The sequence below is a fragment of the Erinaceus europaeus genome, chromosome 19 (assembly GCF_950295315.1).
Source record: "Erinaceus europaeus chromosome 19, mEriEur2.1, whole genome shotgun sequence".
In the NCBI taxonomy this organism is placed as follows: domain Eukaryota; kingdom Metazoa; phylum Chordata; class Mammalia; order Eulipotyphla; family Erinaceidae; genus Erinaceus; species Erinaceus europaeus.
This window is the reverse complement of record NC_080180.1, coordinates 47,043,541-47,065,786: the sequence shown is the minus strand read 5'-3', so window position 1 is coordinate 47,065,786 and position 22,246 is coordinate 47,043,541. Positions and strand designations below refer to the sequence as shown.

The 22,246-nt window shown below is 37.8% G+C and overlaps 1 long non-coding RNA gene across 3 annotated transcripts in view; it reads right to left on the bottom strand.

Moving 5' to 3' along the window:
- The window catches only part of LOC132534639 (uncharacterized), a 274,622-nt gene that overhangs the window by 98,423 nt on the left and 153,953 nt on the right, over window positions 1-22,246 (bottom strand). For all 3 annotated transcript variants that reach the window (XR_009546368.1, XR_009546369.1, XR_009546367.1), the window contains exon 2: window positions 12,998-13,074. This is a non-coding gene — a long non-coding RNA (uncharacterized LOC132534639). The remainder of the gene's footprint in view (window positions 1-12,997; window positions 13,075-22,246) is intronic.

The following is a 22,246-nucleotide window of genomic DNA, read 5'->3' as shown; positions in this document are numbered from 1 at the left end:
TTGAAGTTTTTTTTTTTTTTTTTTTGCCAAGTTAGAGAGTTGAATTTAATGGGAACCTTGCCTAGTGTACTTCCCCCCCCCCCCCTTATTCTTTCTTTCTTTTCCTTCTTTTCTTTTTTTTTTTTGAAGGGCAATACAGTCTAGGTCAAAACACAGTTTATATTGTACTACATTCTTTCCAAATAGCTGGATGGAATTACATTCATTTAAACCCCTCAAATATCATCACACACATACCTCCCCCACATACACATACCCGTAACCTGACTTATTTGAGTCCAAGTGGTGAACTGTATTTCCAAAGTTACCTTGACCACCCTGTGTGCTGGCTTTTGAGACTCACTGCCATCGGAACCATCCATCACACACAATTGGCTCCCCATCCCAGAAAGCTTTAGGAAAGGAAGGTCAAAAGTGCATCCTCACGATGTTGAAAGAAACAAGAATTATGAAATCAGAGTGCAGGAAATAAGTAAACTAGTATGGTAAATAAGGTCTTAGGGAACTCACTTGATCAGTACTCACTCTGCAACAGACTTAGGTACTTAAATAAGAAAACAACCTCAGAATGGGAGCTTCTGGTATTTTTAAAGAAAGTGATCAAATTCATATTGGAGGTATTTGATTAAATATAAATCTGTAATTGGCTGTTGACTCTGTGTGTGTGTGTGTGTGTGAGGATAGGTGGAAAAAAAAAAGAAGGAAAAAAAAACAGTAAGCCCTGCAGGGGCCTTGCTTTTAACAGAAGACTGTATAATTTATCATGCAAATGAAATATAAGAAAGACCCTAGAGGCATTGTATCAGAGCATTCTGAGTAAGTCTTGGTCTCTTTCAGGAATGTGTATCTTTTCCCTCAGTTCATCTGCCTGCAGTAGAGGTCTCCAGCTTCTCTTTTACTGTCTCTGCCTTTCAATATACTTTCCAAGTTAAAATCTATTTTCTTTCCTCCTGATTTGTTACAAATGGAGTGCATTTTATCTTTCTGGTACAAACCTGAACTGTCTAAAAAGCACATCAAATGTATCTCATGGACTCTCAGAATTTTGCTAGGCTGCTGGGGTATTTCCATCTGGTCCAGAGAAAAGCTGTGCAGGGAAATGTGATCACATTACTACAAGAGCCAGGGCAGGAACTACAGTTTCCTGACTCCTAGCCCAAGTCCCAGTGCCTGGTCCATCACCACCCCAATAAAAACAGTAGCAAAAGCAAATAGTGAAGGGGTTGGGCACTGAAAATGGCTACTTTTTTGTAAGAGATAAAAAGATACAACAACAACAAAAAGGATCTGCATGTTATAAAAGCATCTGTTCCACTGCAATCTGCATTTCAATAAAGTAGGAAAAAAGAAAAGTCCTTTCCATTTATTGTCAGATTCCATTCGAAGTTAAGGTAGGGCAAAGACATACTCTTTCTGCTGCTGTTTCTCTGACATCATTGAAAGGTCTGCAGCGCATGACCAGCTGCTAGGATGTTCTCAGCTTATTTTCATAGTTCTTGGGAATAGTCAGAACCCCTCAATGTGGCAAGTCAGCCATTGAAAGGAAATATATTACTGTCCTTAATCATTAATTTTATTGTGCATGTATGCCTGTTGACACAAAGAAGTAAGTATCAACGGTACAAGAGGTGCAGTCAGTCCTGTGTTTTCAAACCTGCTGAGGGCAGCACTTGAACAGTAGTATTCTCTAGGTCTTTTGCTACAGTTAAAGATCAGGAGTGTGTGTAAGTGTGTGTGTGTGTGTGTGTGTGTGTGTGTATGTACACCCACACCTACATGATCTGCTTGGAGGCACGGTTCCAGGAAGCTTGGCTTCACAATGCTGCCAAAAAACGGAAAGAGCAGAGAGAGACAGATGGCAGACTTTTGGAAGCCAAATTCAGTTGTATATCCTTGATTATTTTTTTCTCTCTGCTCCTAGCTAGCTTACATGGATTAGAAAAGGTGAAGTAAACTTAGAAATAAAAAGATAGTATTTTTTGGTGAAGTGAAGAATGATTTCAGGTATGGGAATTCTTTCTATGCTTCTTTGAGGTTGTCTTTAAATTACTTAGACTGTCTCTGATTTCAGGTCGTTGCCTAAAAAGTAGAAAAAAAATTATTTATTTTAATGGATTGTGCCCTGCTTGTAAGTTCGCCACAATAGGCAGTTTTTTCATTTGGAGAAAGAGAGAGAGAGAGAGAGAGAGAGGAGTCGGGCGATATCACAGCAGGTTAAGCGCACGTGGTGGGAAGCACAAGGACCAGCAGCTTAACCATCCTGGTTGGAGCCCCCAACTCCCCACCTGCAGGGGAGTCAATTCATAGGCGGTGAAGCAGGTCTGCAGGTGTCTATCTTTCTCTCTCCCCTCTGTCTTCGCCTCCTCTCTCCATTTCTCTCTGTCCTATCTAACAATGATGATGTCAATAACAATAACAATAGTAACTACAACAATAATAAAAAAGGGCAACAAAAGGGAAAACAAATAAATATAAAAAATTAAAAATTAAAAAGAAAGAGAGAGAGAGACACTGAGAGAGAGAGAGATGAGGGGAAGGAAGAGAGAGAAGCATTGTGGTATTGGAGCATCTTCCCCTGCCATGGTATTTCCTATGGTGATGCTGATTTCAAACATGACCAAGACATGCACTCTGCCTGGTCAGCTATCTCTCCAGCCCAGAAAAGTCTTTAAAATAAACTCTACTGCAGAATACATCTGAAAATTGCAATGTATGAGTTTTATAAACATTAAATTTTTTCTCATGTCAGGGTCTCAATGTTCTTGCTTCATAACAAAATGTATGAGGATGGCCACACACTTAAAGGCTTTTTGAGCTCTCCTCTTTTTCTTTTCTTTTCTTTTCTTTTCTTTTCTTTTCTTTTCTTTTCTTTTCTTTTCTTTTCTTTTCTTTTCTTTAAACAGAACAAAGCAACATGTGTCTATATCTGGAAGTACCATCCTCCTCAAAGGAGGATAATTTTTTTTTTTTGCCCTAGTTGTTGCAGCCTCGTTGCGGTTATTGTTGCCCTTGTTGACGTTGCTTTGTTGTTGGATAGGACAGAGAGAAACGGAGAGAGGAGGGGAAGACAGAGAGAGAGGGGAGAGAAAGATAGACACCTGCAGACCTGCTTCACCGCCCGCGAAGCGACTACCCTGCAGGTGGGGAGCCGGGGGCTCCATCCAGGATCCTTCCGCTGGTCCCTGCGCTTTGCGCCACGTGCGCTTAACCCACTGCGCCACCGCCCGATTCCCTGGAGGATAATTTTTAACACTTGCTTTGAAAAGTTGTACTTATATGACTGTGTTAATTAATCTATGAATCTTCAAAAAATTACTCAGAATTAGAGGTCTCCTGTTTTTCTTTTAAGAATTTTTGTTTGTTTTTTTTCTTTTTTTTTAGCTACATCTCACTCATTAAAGATGATATGAAGATACTGAGCAATACTCTCAGCTATTTATTATTTTTTTTAAGATCCACTAACATCACTAAAGAAGACATCACTATTGCCAACAAGCACAGGGAACATTCTCATTGTCACTTGCTATCAGCAAATAAAGACACTTCACACCTCTCAGAATAGGCTATGTCAAACAGACCAGCAGCAACTCCCTCTGGTCAGGTTTACTGTTGGTGGGCATGCAAACTATTCAGCATCTGTGAAAAAATGGTTTCTGCTGCTATTTCATCTAAAAGTCTGCAGTGCATGGCCAGCTGCTAGGATGTTCTCAACTTATTTTTAAGCTCTTGTGAGCAATCAGAACCCCTCAATGTGGCATGTCAGCCACTGAGAGAACACATATTATTATTGTAAATTTTTAATTTTTAATTTTTTTTGCCTCCAGGGTTATTGCTGGGGCTCAGTGCCTGCACCATGAATCCACTGCTCCTGAAGGCCTTTTTTTCTTTTCCCCTTTCTGTTGCTCTTGTTTTTGTCACCTTATTGTGGTTATTATTGTTGTTGATGATGTTGCTTGTTGTTGGATAGGACAGAGAGAAGTGGAGAGAGGAGGGGAAGACAGAGAAAGGGAGAGAAAGATAGATACCTGCAGACCTGCTTCACCGCCTGTGAAGGAACTCCCCTGCAGGTGGGGAGCCGGGGGCTAGAACCAGGATCCTTGTGCTTTCCGCCACTTGCGCTTAACCTGCTGCGCTACCGCCCGACCCCCTGTAAATCGTTAATTTTATTGTGCATGTATGCTTATTGACACAGAGGATTATCTATGGTACAAGAAATGCAGTATTTCCTATGTTTTCAAACATTTAAACTACACATCATATAATCTAGAAACTTCAGTTCTGAATATCTAACAGAAAACTACAAAATCACCAACCAAATAAGATACAGACACAGTATTCCCATTGCGGTGTTGTTTACAATAGTCAAGATATGGCAACAACACAAGCGTCCAACAACAGAATGGGTAGAGAACTTATGGGGGATTCTACTCAACTTCAAGGAAATATGAGATCTTCTCTTTTGATATAACATTGATGGAATTTCAGCAGTCATGGTATGTGAAATAAGTCAGAAGGAGAGGGAAAAGCACGCCAGACAATAACAAACTAAGTATGGGGGGAGGGGACAAAAGAGAAAGAAATCACTGCCTCTAATTATCTGAAAGATAATATTTTAATAAAGTGAGTAATTCCAAAGAATCAACTGGCATAGATCATTACAATAGCCTACCTAGTTTATGGTCCAGTTGTCAGTTTCGATTCATTGGCTACCAACCATGTTCCTTGTTTGCCTGTTTAAAGGTTCTGCTCTGTATTTGTCATTGATCACAAAGCCTGGGGAACTTTTCATATGGACCTAGATGGGATTTAGGAATGATGGCACTGACCAGGTGTTATGAATTTGTCATTTTGACTTTTTGAATTCCCTGGTCTGCAGAAACAGCCTATGGCTCATTATGGCTTGATAGAAGTTTCAGGCTCACGTTTTAGTGCTTCTGTGAGCGTTTCTGGGTGAGACAACCATGGTGTTAAGGTGGGCCTTGACATCCATAAACCTTTTCCTTCAAAAACTCTTGAATTCGGCATAACATGGTTGCGGCAAATTAATCCTGTGGGAATTCCCCTCCCTTCAGGCATATCATATTACTTGTGGGGACTTAGGTTCCAACAGAAGCAGATCTAACTTCTGTTATTGAGGGAATGAATGGAGCAAATGAGTTCCATCAATCATACTGGTTCTTTCTCCTTCCTTTTTTCCCCCTCCCCTGTCTATTTTCTGCTCTCTTCTAGAAATTTACTTATTAAAGATTTATTGTCTTTATTGTGTGTGTGTGTGTGTGTGTGTGTGTGTGTGTGTGTGTGTGTGTGTGAGAGAGAGAGAGAGAGAGAGAGAGAGAGAGAGAGAGAGGCAGGTAGGCCAAAGCATTGCTCAAACATAACCAAGAATTAGGAGTACAGTCAGGGGTCTCACACATGCAATTCTTGAGTTCTATCCAGTGACTTACTTCCATTAAGATACCTTCCTCACACTTTCAGAAATTTAGACTTGAGTTTTAGGGCTCTGTAGTACTATAACTATATAACAATTACTTTTTCATTTTTTATTTGTGACTAATAGGTAGGTTACAAGATTTTAAGATTACAGTGTACATAGTTCCCTACCACATCCACCACCAAAGTTCTATGTCCCTACCTTCCCATTTCCAAAGATTAACACCATAGTTCTCCCAAGGCTTAGAAACAGTTTGCTTTATAGAAATTACTATTATTTTTTGTTGTCCCTGTGGCTTCATGGATTGATAGTTTCAGGTAGAGTGAGACAGAGACAAGACAGAAGGAAAGAGGGAAAGACACTGCAGCACCAAACCTTCCCCCAGTGAGGAGGGAGCCTGCTCATTCACTTGACAAAACAATTGTAGTATCCAGGTGAGCCAACTTGCCAGGCCCCTATAACAATTGTAAATGACCGGGGAAGAGCTATACAACTGATTAATTAATAGGGTCATATGAGTTACTTTTGGCTTGATTTCCACTCTAGATTTCAGGGGCAAAGGCAACTCAAAAATTGGTACCATGGGCTATAGCCTGGCCTCAAGAGAAGTGACCTGTGCTACTTAACTCTCTGAGGAGGTTAGTTAGGGATATCTTAAAAATCTTTTACTAGGAAGGAAAATGAGAAAAAGAGTTGTGAACAGGTTGCATTATGGCTCTCACTGTTTAATTACAACAATGTAAACATCATGACCACTAAATATTTTTACATGTTATTCAAATGCCAGCTCACATACATTGACAGGATACTTAGAATAGTTATAAACTGTCAAACACTATAAGGTATTCTCCCCAAACCATTGCTTTGTTTTTACGTATGGTTTGAAAACTTTCCTTATAACAGCACAGGCTTTAAAATGTTCCATAAACATTTTACTTAGGTTCATTAAGATGTCAGTTGTTTATAATCCAATAACTCTTAACTCACTACTGCTATAGTCATACTATGTTTTGCTTCCATATTTCACAATAATTGCATTTTATCAGGATTATATAATAGATATTATCTAGTGAAATTTTATATTGCATATCTTTTTATCTTTTTTTTTCCTCTAGGGAGTATTTTCATTCATATACACAGTTTCTCCCCCCTCTTTCTCGATATTTATATATATATATATATAATTGCTTACTTCTCCTTTAAAAATGATGGAGTTTTAAAGGCTGGGGCAACCAATTCAATGTAAGCCTTATTATGTGCAAGGACTTGCATTCAAGTCCCAGGTTCCTACCTGTAGGACACATCACAAGTGGTGAAGCGCTACTATAGGTGTTTCTCTACCTCTCTTCTTCTCCATCTCTCCTTCCCCTCTCAATTTTTCTCTGTCCAATCAAATAAAGTCTGAAAAATTAAAGGAGTAAAAAATACTATCAAGTTTCATCCTATGCCAGTATAGTATTTTAATAAAGAAGACTGCTGGATTTTTCTGAGGATTTTTCACTTTCTGTTTAAGTGACACTGCAACTGATTCTTCAGTCTCACATAGGACTCTTCTTTGTTAGTTCATTTAAGAGAGTAGGGAGGTAAGCAAACATTTGCTAAGTTTTATTTAAAAATTTGGTAATATTTCTTCTAAATGTTGATGTAATTCTTCTGTGCAATTTCACACTCCAGGTTACTAGTCTGATTTCCATTGAAATTCATGAATAATTCTGTTTCATTATTTTTCTCATATTGAGAACAATAAAACAATCAAATACAAAACTCCCTAAGGTTATTTCTTTAGAGCCTCAGGTGCTAATTCCCAAATTCATATTTCTACTATAATGTCTGCTTCTACCTAAAAGAAAAAAATATATATATCAATGCAAAGCACTCACTTCTCTTCAAAATTCTCCACTACCCTTGCTCACAACTATAGTGTCACTACCCGTTTGAACTAGCTAAAATCAAAGTGACAATTTTCACTTAGCCTTTTTGTCACTCCTTCAAAATAACCTGTTTCCAAATTCTATCTGTCATCATTTTATTATTATTATTTTATTTTATTTTATTTTTCTATTTTTTAAGAGCAGAGAAGATTTTAATGAGAAACCCATTGCTAGAATGTACATACAATTATATATACCTTACACACTTATAGATGTGTATAGACATCTTAATATACATCAGTGTATAAAAACGGATTGCTGCCAGTTCACATAGCCCTGCAACCTATATGAACGTAATAGACTGAGGAAGTTCTGCACTCAAACTTTTGACATTTTACAAGAAAACACAATGGTGTGGTGGTCCGGGAGGTGGCACAATGGATAAAGTACTGGGTTCTCAAGCATGAGGTCTTGAGTTCAGTCCCCGGCAATACATGTAGCTGAGTGATATTTTATTCTTTTTCTCTCTTCTCCTATCTTTCTCATTAATAAAGAAAGAAAGAAAACACAATGGTCTATCAACAGAAGAGGCAAATGAGAAGGAAAATAAAGCTCCACTTTCAGAACTTACATGGACAATTGAAGAAGCTTAGAAGGATTTGTCTACCATGAACACATTAAAACAAATGTCATTGTATGTTTGGGGAACAAACTTTAAAAAATAAGCTGTAATTAAAAGGGTGCTGAACTTGAGTTTACAAATTATATTCTTCTCTTAAGCTTCTTTAGAAATGGAAAATTTCCTTATGTGGTTGTCATAGAAACAAAAACTGAATGCTTTTTCCTATTGTGAATTCTGGTGTTATAATAACTGGACCACATCACAGTCCTTTGAGTATCAAAAAATGTCAAGTATGAGCTTTTTAAAAATACTATCAGGAGAACAAAATCAGATGATTGCGATTAAAATATATTAAGCAAAATCCATCACAGCTATGTGTAAATTTTAACCAGTGATAGCAGCAACTGTCTCAATGCCTCTAATGAAGACTATTTTTAATTTCTTTTCTCCAAAAAGAAATTGTTGGGCAAAGCAATTTTACTAAAGTAAATCTCCTTAGTGTCACTTCCTTTGTTAGAAAAAAAAAGAGGGGAGTCGGGCGGTAGCACAGCGGGTTAAGCGCACATGGCACAAAGCGCAAGGACCGGCATAAGGATACCAGTTCGAGCCCCCTGCTCCTCACCTGTAGGGGAGTCGCTTCACAGGCAGTGAAGCAGGTCTGCAGGTGTCTGCCTTTCTCTCCCCCTCTCTGTCTTCCCCTCCTCTCTCCATTTCTCTCTGTCCCAACAACGACAACATCAACAACAACAACAATAACTACAACAACAATAAAAAACAACAAGGGTAACAAAAGGGAAAATACATAAATATTAAAAAATTTAAAAAAAAGGAATACTTCCTTATTAACCTTTAAACACTTAGAAATGTTAAAATACTGTATTTTCTCAAATTGAATGCACTTCTCTGTTCAGATTTATTTCACTTTCTTCCTCTATATTTTCCCAACCCTAATAAGTGATTGGAAGTTCTGAAATGAAGATTTCTCTCTCATTTCTAGACCAATGCACCTAGCCTTTACTCTTCTTGTTCAGCGCCAGCTATTTCCTCCTCTTTGTCCCCAGAATGGGCTGAAACCCAGGAACTTTTGAAAAAGAGAGTCAAGTTTAGGATCCCTCATGCAAAACAGGTAACCACTTAAAGTATGTCCACAAAATATAAAACTCTGCAATGTATGTTCATCAATCTTGGGAAAGAAATTGTTGACCTAGATTAGGTCAGTTAGCAGAGTTGGGGTGTATTCTTCTTAATAATAATGAGATTATTATATAATTATCATTATATTGTCACCAAGGTTATCACTGGGACTCACTATCTATACAACTTCACTATTCCCAGGGCCCATGTTCCTCCCTCTCTTTCCTTCCTTCCTTCCTTCCTTCCTTCCTTCCTTCCTTCCTTCCTTCCTTCCTTCCTTCCTCCCACCCTTCTTCCCTCCCACCCTTCCTCCCTCCTTCCCTCCCTTCTTTCCTTCTTTCCTTCCTTCCTCCCTCCCTCCCTCCCTTCCTCCCTTCTGTTTTTCATCGCCCCCTCCCACTTTATTTTTATTTGATAGGACACGAGAGGCAGACAGAGAAGAGAAAGAGAGACACCTGTAGTGCTGGTGAATCACTTGTGAAACCTCCCTGCTCTGCTTGTAGAAGGGGACCAGAAGCTCGAACCCAGGTCCTTAAGCACAAATTGTGCTCATTACCTGGTGAATCATCACCAATTTCCTGTTTGACTTTTTAAAAGAAGGTGTTTTTACTCTAAATTTTTTGTTTAAATTTCTTTTAAGAAAAATATACTGGTTTACAATTCCAGACAAATTTTCAGAGTCCAGCTGCACATGTCTATATGCAGAAGTCTCTATCACCAAAGTTCTAGCTTCATTCCTATTATCAGATCAAATTCCATTCTTCCTGCCCTTCCCTTCTCCCATGGTAACCATCACACCTTTCATATAATCCAAGAATTATTCTGTTGTGAGTTATTTGATTTGCTTATTTACAGCCCACATATGAAAGAAGCCTTCTGGTGAATGGCTTTCACTTTCTGATTTATTTTGCTCAACATAATTACCTTAAATTCCTTACACATTGTCACAAACGGCAGCATTTTACTATTTTTATAGTTGGGAATTATCCCATTGAGCATATATTCCACACATTCCTTATCTAGTTACCTGATAAGGGCAATTAGGTTGTTTTCATGTTTGGGTTCTTGTGAAAAGTGCTACTATTAGCATAGGTGTCTTTGAATGTTTTCAAAATAATACTTTCTGTTTTATTATCACCAGCGTTATTGCTGGGGCTTGTCAGCATTATGAATCCACCGCTCCAGGTAGCCATCCCCCCTCCTTTTTTTCCTTCCTTCCTTCCTTCTTTGTTTTTCTCTATCTCTCTTTCTGTTTGACTTCATAGGACAGAGAAAAATTGAGAGGGGAGGAAGAGATAGAAAGGAAGAGAGCAAAAGAGACATCTGCAGACCTATTTCACCACTCATAAATCATCTCCCCCTGCAGGTGAGGAGCAGGGGCTTAAACTTGGGTGTGCCACCACCCAGCCCCTCAAAATTATATATTTTATATAATTTATATCCATTAGGTGAACCTAGCAGTGATATTACTGATCATATTTTTTTTCCTTACTGTCACCAAGGCTTCACTTCATACATAGAGACAGAGACAGAGAGAGAAAGAAGAATACCACAAGCTTCTTCCAATGGAGGAGGAGCCTGGCTTGAACTTGGGTCATGTGCTTGACAATACAGCACATCATCCAAGTGAGCTAAAAAATCTCTTATCGGATTTTTCTTTGTAGTTTTTAAGAAATCTCCACACCATTTTTCACAGAGGCAGTACCAATTTATATACCCACCAGCAATACCTGAGAATTCTTTTTTCTCTGAAGAGTGTTCTTTCCAGTCTAATTGATGTACACCATTCTCACAGGTATGAAATATAGCTCATTGTGGTTTTGATTTGCTTTTTTTTCTGATGACGAATAAGGTTAGGTTGAAGTTTTTTTTTTTCTTCCTCATTTACCTGTTCGCCATCTGTCTATCTGTCTCCTTTGAGATATCTTTATTCATTCAAACCTTTTGCCCTATTTTACAAATAGGTTGTTAAAGTTTTAGTTGTATGAATTCTTTAAAAAAAAACTTTTAGTTTTTTTAAAAATATTTATTTCTATTTTTTGCCCTTGTTTTATTGTTGTTGTTGTTGGATAGGACAGAGAGAAATGGAGAGAGGAGGGGAAGACAGAGAGGGGCAGAGAAAGAGAGACACCTGCAGAGCAGACCTGCTTCACTGCTTGTGAAGCGAGTCGACTCCCCTGCAGGTGGGGATTTGGGGGCTCGAACTGGGATCCTTCCTCTGGTCCTTGTGCACCTTTTAGTTTTTTTTAATGCTATATTGTATTTTTATTTAGTTCTTTAGATTGAGATTAACATTAATTCGTAAGACTATACGTTTTGGAAGTAGTTTCATACCTTCTCATGATAAATGTTACTATACAATGCCCATCAACAAAGTACCAATACCCCCTTTATGCCTCCCCCCTTGGTCCTTTGGACACTTTAATTCAGCAACATTAATGAATTTAGTGCAACTCCTTAGAACATTTTCTTAATGATATCTTAGTGATAGGGTCACATGATACAAACCATGTTGTATTCATAGGGGGCCACTCTAGATTGGTTGTTTTTTAATCTTAGGTGATAAGCTTCCAGGTTATTATGCTAATTGGAATTGGATATTGGAATCAATCAATAAAAATAAATCTACACATAAATAAGCATCTAATATATAACAAAAGAGCCCAAAATGACACAGTGGGAAGAATTATCAAGGTAGCATTGGCTTCTACTATTATATATATATGCATAAGTTGTATCTATTGACTTATTTGGGTAAATAGTGTTTTACAAGACAGTTGTTACATTAGAATAATTTCTCACCTCCCTGTGATAGGTGACAGCATATCATTCCCACAACCAAGTCCTTCTATGAGAAGTAGTAAAAGGACTTAAAGAAAATGAAAGTATCGGGGCCGGGTGGTGGTGCACCTGGTTGAATACACATGTTACAATGCACGAAGGACCCATGTTCAAGCTCCCATTCCACATCTGCAGAGGGAAGCTTCAGGAGTGGTGAAGCAGTGCTATAGGTGTCTGTCTTTCCTCCTCTCTATCACCCCCTTCCTTTTGATTTCTGACTATCTCTATCCTAAATAAAGATAATAAAAGAAAAGTAGCCTAAGGGTCAAAAAAGAAAGAAAGAAAATATAGAATGTGCTCACCCATGGGGTAAGGAAACAAGTTAAGAAAAATAAGCAAAACTCAATGAAGACTAGTCTCAGGATGCAGAACAGAGGTTAGCAGAGAGGACTGGGGCTGGGGGTTAGGGTCTGTAGGTGGGGAGGTGAAGTCCCAGTGGATGTTAGTGGAGGGGTACTGTGCTTTGGTGGAATAATGCATTTTGGGGGGCTGGAAAATTATATTTCTAAAACATTTATTGGTGTGTAAACCAAGATCCCCTGAAAAATAAAAACTAATAAAGATGAGTTGCTTATTGTTTAGTTTGCTTATTTCTTTTATACATATTCCACATATAAGTGAAAAATATTTCCTGCATCACATATATCTCACTAAGCATAATACCAGCTAAGTCCTCCAATGTTGTCACAGATGGCAAAGTTTCCTCTGGCCTAATAGTATTCCATGGTGTGTGCCTGCCACAGCTCACTTTATCCATCCATCCACTGGTGAATATTTAGGGTATTTACAAATCATGACTATTACAAATAATGCTGCAATGGGCACAGTGGCACTTGCATCTCTTTGAATTAGTCTTTTCTTATTTTGGGGGGGCAAATATGCCAGAAATGGAAAGGCCTTGTACATGGGCATTAATGAGAATGTATGGTGATGCAGTCATTACTAAGAACAGTACGGAGATTCTCCAAAATCAATGCTCTCGCTGCCGCAGGGTCCAGTTTTCCTGGGATTATGAGGATAACAAACATGTGAATCTATTGCTATATCCCCTTGGAGAGACTTGTAAGGGCATTGTTGCCAGCGAGAAGCTAAACTTACATTTTATTGGCTTCATGGTAAATCCATTTCTGCTAAGCACTGAAGAAACACCAAGAAAAGTGGCAAGTAGGCAAGCACTGAGGAATACAAGAAAAAAAAATAGACTGAATGTTAAAAATTGCTTTTCTTTTCAAGTAAGGAATTGTCACCTGTTTCTAGTATATGCTTTCAAAGGGAAATTGTTCCATTCTGCTATGCTAGTTCTAGATGACCAAGTGTTTCCAATTGGACAGTACAAAATGAATTTTCAATTAGCTTTAATCTTGAAAACCTAATTATGGTATACTTAGATAAATTACAGAAACATGTAATAAAAATAATGAAAGGAACCAATGGCTAATTCTGGAGATGGAGCAAGACTGTTTTGAACTTAATAATTATTTGGCATACTTAAAGAAGACCTAGAAATGATTAGGAAAATAAAAGGATTATTTTTGGAAAAAAAAAAACAGTAAAAGAACAAGGGCTTCTAGCTGCTTAAAACAGATCTGGCTCAAGTTAATTATGTAATTTGGTAGTGTGATAAATCAATATCTAATTGATTTTTGTAAGGAAGTAGGTATAATATTAAAATAACTTCCTAACTTCTTCCAACATGAAGACCACAAATCTCTTCTGCTATATTCTGACCTTTAGGTTCCTGATTATTTATTTTATTTCTTTATTGGGGAATTAATGTTTTACAGTTGACAGTATAGATAATAGTTTGTACTAGGTTCCTAATTATTAAACAATTTGTTCTGCTTTATATCTTAATGCTTTTCAGTTGCAAATGCTACCATGACATAGACTTGAGTTCCCCAGGCAGATGACCTCACCAATGAACCTTGGAACCCCACCTCCCCAGAGCCCTGCCCCACTTGAAAAAAAGATAGAAACAGGCTGGGGATATGGATCAACCTGTCAATGACCATGTCTAGCAGAAAAACAATTATAGAAGCTAGACCTTCTACCTTCTATTCCTCATAAAGAATTTTGGTCCATACTCTCAAAGGGATAAAGAATAGGGAAGCTTCCGATGGAGGGGATGGAATACAGAACTCTGGAGGTGGGAATTGTATGGAATTGTACCCCTCTTATCCCACAATTTTATTGATCATTATTAAATCACTAATTTAAAAAACCAGCGTTTCATCTTTTTTTTTACTTTATGTGAATTTTTAACATTTTGTCTGCAACAAGTCTTCATTTTTTCCTTTTTTTTCATTTGTCATATGTTTTGACATCCATGGGCTACTAATTTTTATGTAGTCAAATGTTATTATACTCTCACCTGCAACTTCTTCTCCCATTACTTTCTAATCATTACAAAATTCTTCCCTATCCTGTTAGAAGTGTACTGTGTAATATATATATATATATAAGGGCCAGGTTTCTCTCTGTTCTATCCTATTAAAAAATTAAAATAAATGGGAAAATTGGCCTCCAGGAGCAGTGGATTCATAGTGCAGGCACTGAGTCCCAGCAATAACTCTGGAGGCAAAAGAAAGAAAGAAAGAAAGAAAGAAAGAAAGAAAGAAAGAAAGAAAGAAAGAAAGAAAGAAAATCATGGTACAGTAAATAGAATTATAGTTCTGAATATTTTTTCTTGCAAAAATATTCACCATGGTATATTCTCAAAGTATTGAATGAGTAGTTCATAGTTCGCCTTCATTTATGAATTTTCTCTCAACTTTGAAATTTTATGGCATGAACATATTTTTCTAAAAATGTAAAGAAGTGATTCTACTGATGTTACTACTTTGTAGGGTTGTCTGAAGCAAGGATTTGATAGCTGTGTGCTCCATTCATATAAGAACTTTTGTTACTTATGTTGTGCTAGAGTTTTGCTTGTTGTTTTATTTTCCTGGGTGTTTGTCTGAGACAAAGAAAAACAACACTGGAATGGAAATGCAAATGTTTTGACAATAGGATTAAATTCCATGGGTTGGTCCCCATAATTGCAATGAGCAGGAATAAATCATAAGAAAAACAGAAAGTCTAAGCAAATATTTTAAGATTAACAGTAAAATAGTGGGGGCAGACAGCATAATGGTTATGCAAAGAGACTCTGATGTCTGAGGCTCCAAAGTCCCAGGTTTAATTCCATGCACCACCAGCTGCTCTGGTGAAAAAAAAAAAAAAAAGTATAAATGAACACTAAAATATTTTCAAGAGGCATGGGGATCAAGGGCTGGAAATCCAAATAAAATATTTTGTTGATTAGAAATACCCATTGGGAAAAGTGAGTTTAACAATACAAGTGAGAGCAAAACACAACTCTAATTCCAAAAAAAACAACAACAAAAACACACACACACAAAAACACAGATATGGCACCTGAGTACATATGAAAAAGTGATATTTCCTACTTAGCTATTAAAAATAATGAACTCACCTTCTTCAACCCATCTTGGATGGAGTTTGAACAAATCATGTTAAGTGAGGTCAGCCAGAAAGAGAAGGATGAATATGGGATGATCTCACTTACAGACAGAAGATGAAAAATAAGAACAGAAGGGAAAACACAAAACAGAACTTGGACTGGAGTTGATGTAGTGCACCAAAGTAAAACACTCGGGTCAGGGGGAAGGTTTAAGTCCTGGAAGATGATGGCAGAGGAGAACCTAATGTGTGTGTGTGTGTGTGTGGGGGGGGGGGGGTGAATAGAAAGGTTGAAAACTGAGAAATGTTATACATGTACAAACTACTGTATTTTATTTCACTGTTGACTGTAAACCATTAATTCCTTAATAAAGAAATTTTTAAAAGATAATATTATGGGGCCAGGTGGTGGTGCACCTGGCTAAGCGCACATGTTATAGTGTGCAAGCAGCTGGGTTCAAGCCCCAAGTCCCCACCTGCAGGGGAGAAGCTTCATGAGTGGTGAAGCAGTGTTGCAGGTGTCTCTGTCTCTCTCCCTCTCTATCACCCTCTTCCCTCTCAATTTATGGCTATCTCTATCTAATAAATAAATAAAGATAATATTTTTTTAAAAAAAGACAATGTTATTTCATAGAATTCAGAAATGTCTATCACCGTAACAAGACTGAAGAAAGCATTGAACATGCTTGCTAAGTTTGGGGGTGAGCAGATGAGAAAGTTGATTTTTGAAAACTTCTGCTTTTCTTGATGAATTTGGAATCTTGGTCACTCTTTAAAAGGAAATTTAATAATGCTAGAAGCTTGAGGAGTCAGAAGATAGTGTCAAATAATTATCTAAAAATAAGACCCCAGTTCCCACTGCAAGGGGGAAAGCTGCACAAGTGGTGAAGCAGGACCCTCTCTCTCTCTCTCTCTCTCTCTCTCTCACACACACACATACACACACACACACACACACACTCACACACACACTTCTATCCATCTATCCCTACCATATCAATTTCTTTGTCTCTAGCCAATAAATAGGTACATAAAAATATCTTTAAAGATTTACATATAGAAAATCCTCTAAAGAAACTGTTTAAAGTGACACATTTAAAAGTAAAGATGTTTCATTTTTGGAAAAGAATGAGAGAGGACCTAGTGGGGGTTGTATTGTTATGTGGAAAACTGAGAAATGTTATGCATGTACAAACTATTGTATTCACTATCAAATGTAAAATAATCCCTCAATAAAGGGGAAAAAAGAATTTATCATACTGCTTTCTTTAACTTAAATTTGAAATTTCTATTAAAAAGAAAAGTCTCTAGCACTAGGAAATAGCCTAGGCAGTATTTAAATTCTACCCAGTACTTAAAAAAAAAAAAAAAGAAAAGAAAAAGAAAAAAAGATATATGTGACAGAAATATTGATATGGGGACACATTGTGCTTCCAGACTGGTTGCAAGTCCTTTGTTTGGTAGCACCTGAATGACCAGACCCTTGGAGTGACCGAAAAACCTGCCTTGAAGAGAGCAGACTCCCCAGCTGAGACAATGTTTAATAAACAGGAAGCCTAACCTCGAAATAGAGGAGTTAGATGTAAGAAGTGACATTAGGGTCGACTTCCGGAGGCGGAGCTACGAGCAGCAGATCTCTTTCTCTCCTCTCCTCTCCTCTCCTCTCCTCTCCTCTCCTCTCCTCTCCTCTCCTGGATCAACTAGGAATTCCAAAGGAGACCACCCAGACCGAAACAAGACAGGACTAGAATGACCACAGGAACCCAGTAAATCACCCGTGAGTACAAACATGCATGGCTGGTGACAGAGAGGAGAGAGAGGCCTAAGGAGAGATTAAGTGACTGTCAACAGTTCAACTGTTTATCAGTGGAGACACCACCTCCAGTCTGCTCCACCAACAAGGGGACAGCTGAAGGGAGGAAAGGACTCCCCAGAGACTCACCAAGTGCAACTCTGAGTCTCCATTGCTACTACCCTCAGAATCTGGAGCAGCGACAGGGAGGGACACCAGGGGACAGAGATCTAACGGGGAAACTCAGGAGAAGACCTATACCTAGGTGGCATAGCTGAGGGGCTGTGAAAGTCTCTTTGCATAACCACTGGATTATCTCTGCTACACCCTGCTTTATCTCTTGGTCAGGAGTCAGTGATTAAGCTAAGAAGCCTATTGATAGTTTAAAAGCCCTCAGGCTCCCATAGCCTACAGGGAAGAAAAAAAAAGAGGCTTTTACACCACTGAGCTCCAACTCAGGGATTGAAAAAACTGTTAACTTCCACCACGGTAAAACCTTTAATTAAATTACTTAGACACAAGTCAATCCAGGCAATAGTGATCAATAATTTGAAAAGTACTGATAAAGGGAACTCATAACATAATATATAAAATGGCTAAAACAACAAGAAAAAATACTGGAGACTCGAACCAGGACAAGAGTCCAGCTAAAAGTCCTCCAGAGGGTGAAGCACAAAACAACGAGTTCAACATCCAAACATTAGCTAAGGAAATAATAACAGGAGTGAGTAAAGAATTTAAAAAAATTGTAATCAGAAATGCAGGAACAACAAATGAGAATATGGAAGAAAATTCTAATTATCTCATGGTTATTAGAGAGCTGAAAGCTGAAATCGCTGAGCTAAGAAGGCAACTAGCTGAACAAGCTAAAACAGTATCAGAATAGGGCAACAAAATAGATGAACTCCAGAAAGCAGTAAAGGGCAGAGAGAATAGAATCTATGAGGCTGAAAACAGAATTAGCAAGATTGAGGATGAATTAGAGACAACTAAAAAAGAAGTAAGAGATTTCAAAAATAGATTAAGAGATGCTGAAAACAACAACAGAGTCCTATGGGATGACTTCAAAAGAAACAATATACGCATTATTGGCTTACCAGAGGAAGAAAGAGAAGGAGAGGAAGAAAGCATTCTCCAGGCCATAATAGCTGAAAATTTCTCTAGTCTAGACAACACCAAAGACATAAAGATTCAAGAATCCCAGAGGGTCCCAAACAGAATTAACCCAGACCTAAAGACACCAAGACATGTCATACTTAGAATGGAAAGGAATAAGGATAAAGAAAGGATCCTCAAGGCTGCAAGAGAAAAACAAAGAGTCACCTACAAAGGAAAACCCATAAGACTAGCAGCGGACTTCTCCATACAAACACTACAGGCCAGAAGAGAATGGCAAGATATCTATCGAGTGCTCAATGAGAAAGGATTTCAGCCAAGAATACTATATCCTGCTAGACTGTCATTCAGACTAGATGGAAGCATCAAAACCTTCTCAGACAAGCAACAGCTGAAGGAAGCAACCATCACCAAGCCTGCCCTGAGAGAAGTTCTGAAAGGTCTCCTATAAACAACCAGACCACCACAAATAGGACATATATCAAAACACTCTAAAACTCTACTCTACAAGAATGGCGTTAAAATATCTTCAATCTTTGATATCAATAAATGTCAATGGCCTGAATTCACCTATTAAAAGACACAGAGTAGGAAGATGGATCAGAAAACACAACCCAACAATATGTTGTCTATAGGAAACTCACCTAACTCAACAAGACAAACACAGAATTAAAGTGAAAGGATGGAAAACTATCATACAAGCCAATGGCCCACAAAAAAGGGCAGGAACAGCTATTCTCATATCTGACATGATAGACTTTAAAATAGATAAGATTAAAAAAGATAGGAATGGACACTACTTAATGCTCAGAGGATCAGTCAATCAAGAGGACTTAACAATTATTAATATCTATGCACCCAATGAGAAGCCATCTAAATATATCACACTTCTACTGAAAGAGCTACAGCAATATATTAACAGTAACACAATCATAGTAGGGGACTTCAACACCCCACTATCTAAACTTGACAGATCATCCAGGAAGAAAATCAGTAAAGACATAAGGGAGCTAAATGAAGAGATAGATAAACTAGAACTATTGGACATTTTCAGAGTGATTCATCCCAAGAAACTGGAATACACATTTTACTCAAATCCACATGGATCATTCTCAAGGATAGACCATATGTTAGGCCACAAAGACAGCATCAGCCAATTCAAGAGCACTGAAATCATCCCAAGCATCCTCTCAGACCACAGTGGAATTAAACTAACACTTAACAATCAACAAAAGATTAGTAACAGTCCCAAAATGTGGAAGCTCAACAGTACACTTCTTAACAACTTCTGGGTCAAAGAGGTAATCAAGGAAGAAATCAAAATGTTTCAAGAGTTCAGTGAAAATGAAGACACAAGCTATCAAAATATTTGGGACACAGCTAAAGCAGTCCTAAGAGGGAAGTTCATAGCTATATAAGCACACATTAGGAAACAAGAAAAGGCACAAATAAACAGCCTGATTGCACATCTTAAAGACCTAGAAGAACAACAACAAAGGAATCCTAAAGCAACCAGAAGGACAGAAATCACTAAAGTTAGGGCAGAAATAAATAACATTGAGAATAGGAAAACCATACAAAAGATCAATGAAAGTAAATGTTGGTTCTTCGAAAGAGTGAACAAAATCGACAAACCTTTAACCAGACTCACAAAACAAAAAAGGGAGAAGACCCAAATAAATCGTATAGTAAATGAAAGAGGAGATATCACAACAGACACTGCAAAAATTCAACATATCATGCGAGGCTTCTATGAACAACTATATGCCACCAAGCTAGAGAACCTGGAAGAAATGAATGATTTCCTAGATACCTACCAACTTCCAAAACTAAGTAAATAGGAAGTGGGTAACATGAACAGGCCCATCACAGCTAATGAAATTGAAACAGTTATCAAAAATCTTCCCAAAAATAAAAGTCCTGGACCAGATGGTTTTACAAATGAATTCTACAAAACTTTCAAAGAAGAACTAATACCTCTACTTTTAAAAGTCTTCCAGAAGATTGAAGACACTGGAATACTCCCTGCCAGCTTCTATGAAGCCAACATCTCTCTGATACCAAAAGCAGACAGGAACACAACCAAAAAAGAAAACTACAGACCAATATCTCTGATGAACATAGATGCGAAAATATTGAACAAAATTCTAGCCAACCGGATACAGCAGTATATCAAAAAGATTGTTCATCATGACCAAGTGGGGTTTATCCCAGGCATGCAAGGTTGGTTTAATATACGTAAATCAATCATTGTGATCCACCACATCAACAAAAGCAAGACCAAAAACCACATGGTCATATCAATAGATGCAGAGAAAGCCTTTGACAAAATACAACATCCCTTTATGATCAAAACACTACAAAAAATGGGAATAGATGGAAAATTCCTGAAAATAGTGGAGTCTGTATATAGCAAACCTACAGCCAACATCATACTCAATGGTGAAAAACTGGAAGCATTTCCCCTCAGATCAGGTATCAGACAGGGCTGCCCACTATCACCATTACTATTCAACATAGTGTTGGAAGTTCTTGCCATAGCAATCAGGCAGGAGCAAAGAATTAAAGGCATACAAATTGGAAGAGAAGAAGTCAAACTCTCCTTATTTGCAGATGACATGATAGTATACATGGAAAAAACTAAGGAATCCAGCAAGAAGCTTTTGGAAATCATCAGGCAATACAGTAATGTGTCAGGCTATAAAATTAACATTCAAAAGTCAGTGGCATTCCTCTATGCAAACACTAAGTTAGAAGAAATTGAAATCCAGAAATCAGTTCCTTTTTCTATAGCAACAAAAACAATAAAATATCTAGAAGTAAACCTAACCAAAGAAGTGAAAGACTTGTATACTGAAAATTATGAGTCACTACTCAAAGAAACTGAAAAAGACACAAAGAAGTGGAAAGATATTCCATGTTCATGGGGTGGAAAAATTAACATCATCAAAATGAATATATTACCCAGAGCCATGTACAAATTTAATGCTATCCCCATCAAGATCCTAAGCACAGTTTTTAGGAGAATAGAACAAATGCTACAAATGTTTATCTGGAACCAGAAAAGACCTAGAATTGCCAAAACAATCTTGAGAAAAAAGAACAGAACTGGAGGCATCACACTCCCAGATTTCAAACTGTATTATAGGGCCATTGTCATCAAAACTGCTTGGTACTGGAACATGAACAGACACACTGACCAGTGGAATAGAATTGAGAGCCCAGAAATGAGGCCCCACACGTATGGACATCTAATCTTTGACAAAGGGGCCCAGACTATTACATGGGGAAAGCAGAGTCTCTTCAACAAATGGTGTTGGAAACAATGGGTTGAAACATGCAGAAGAATGAAACTGAATCACTGTGTTTCAGCAAACACAAAAGTAAATTCCAAGTGGATCAAGGACTTGGATGTTAGACCAGAAACTATCAGATACTTAGAGGAAAATATTGGCAGATCTTTTTTCCCCATAAATTTTAAAGACATTTTCAATGAAACGAATCCAATTACAAGGATGACTAAGGCAAGTATAAACCTATGGGACTACATCAAATTAAAAACTTCTTCACAGCAAAAGAAACCACTACCCAAACCAAGAGACCCCTCACAGAATGGGAGAAGATCTTTACATGCCATACATCAGATAAGAGTTTAATAACAAACATATATAAAGAGCTTGCCAGACTCAACAACAAGACAACAAATAACCCCATCCAAAAATGGGGGGAGGACTTGGACAGAATATTCACCACAGAAGAGATTGAAAAGCTGAGAAACACATGAAAAAATTCTCCAAGTCTCTGATTGTCAGAGAAATGCAAATCAAGACAACAATGAGATATCACTTCACTCCTGTGAGAATGTCATACATCAGAAAAGGTAACAGCAGCAAATGCTGGAGAGGGTGTGGGGTCAAAGGAACCCTCCTGCACTGCTGGTGGGAATGTAAATTGGTCCATCCTCTGTGGAGAACAGT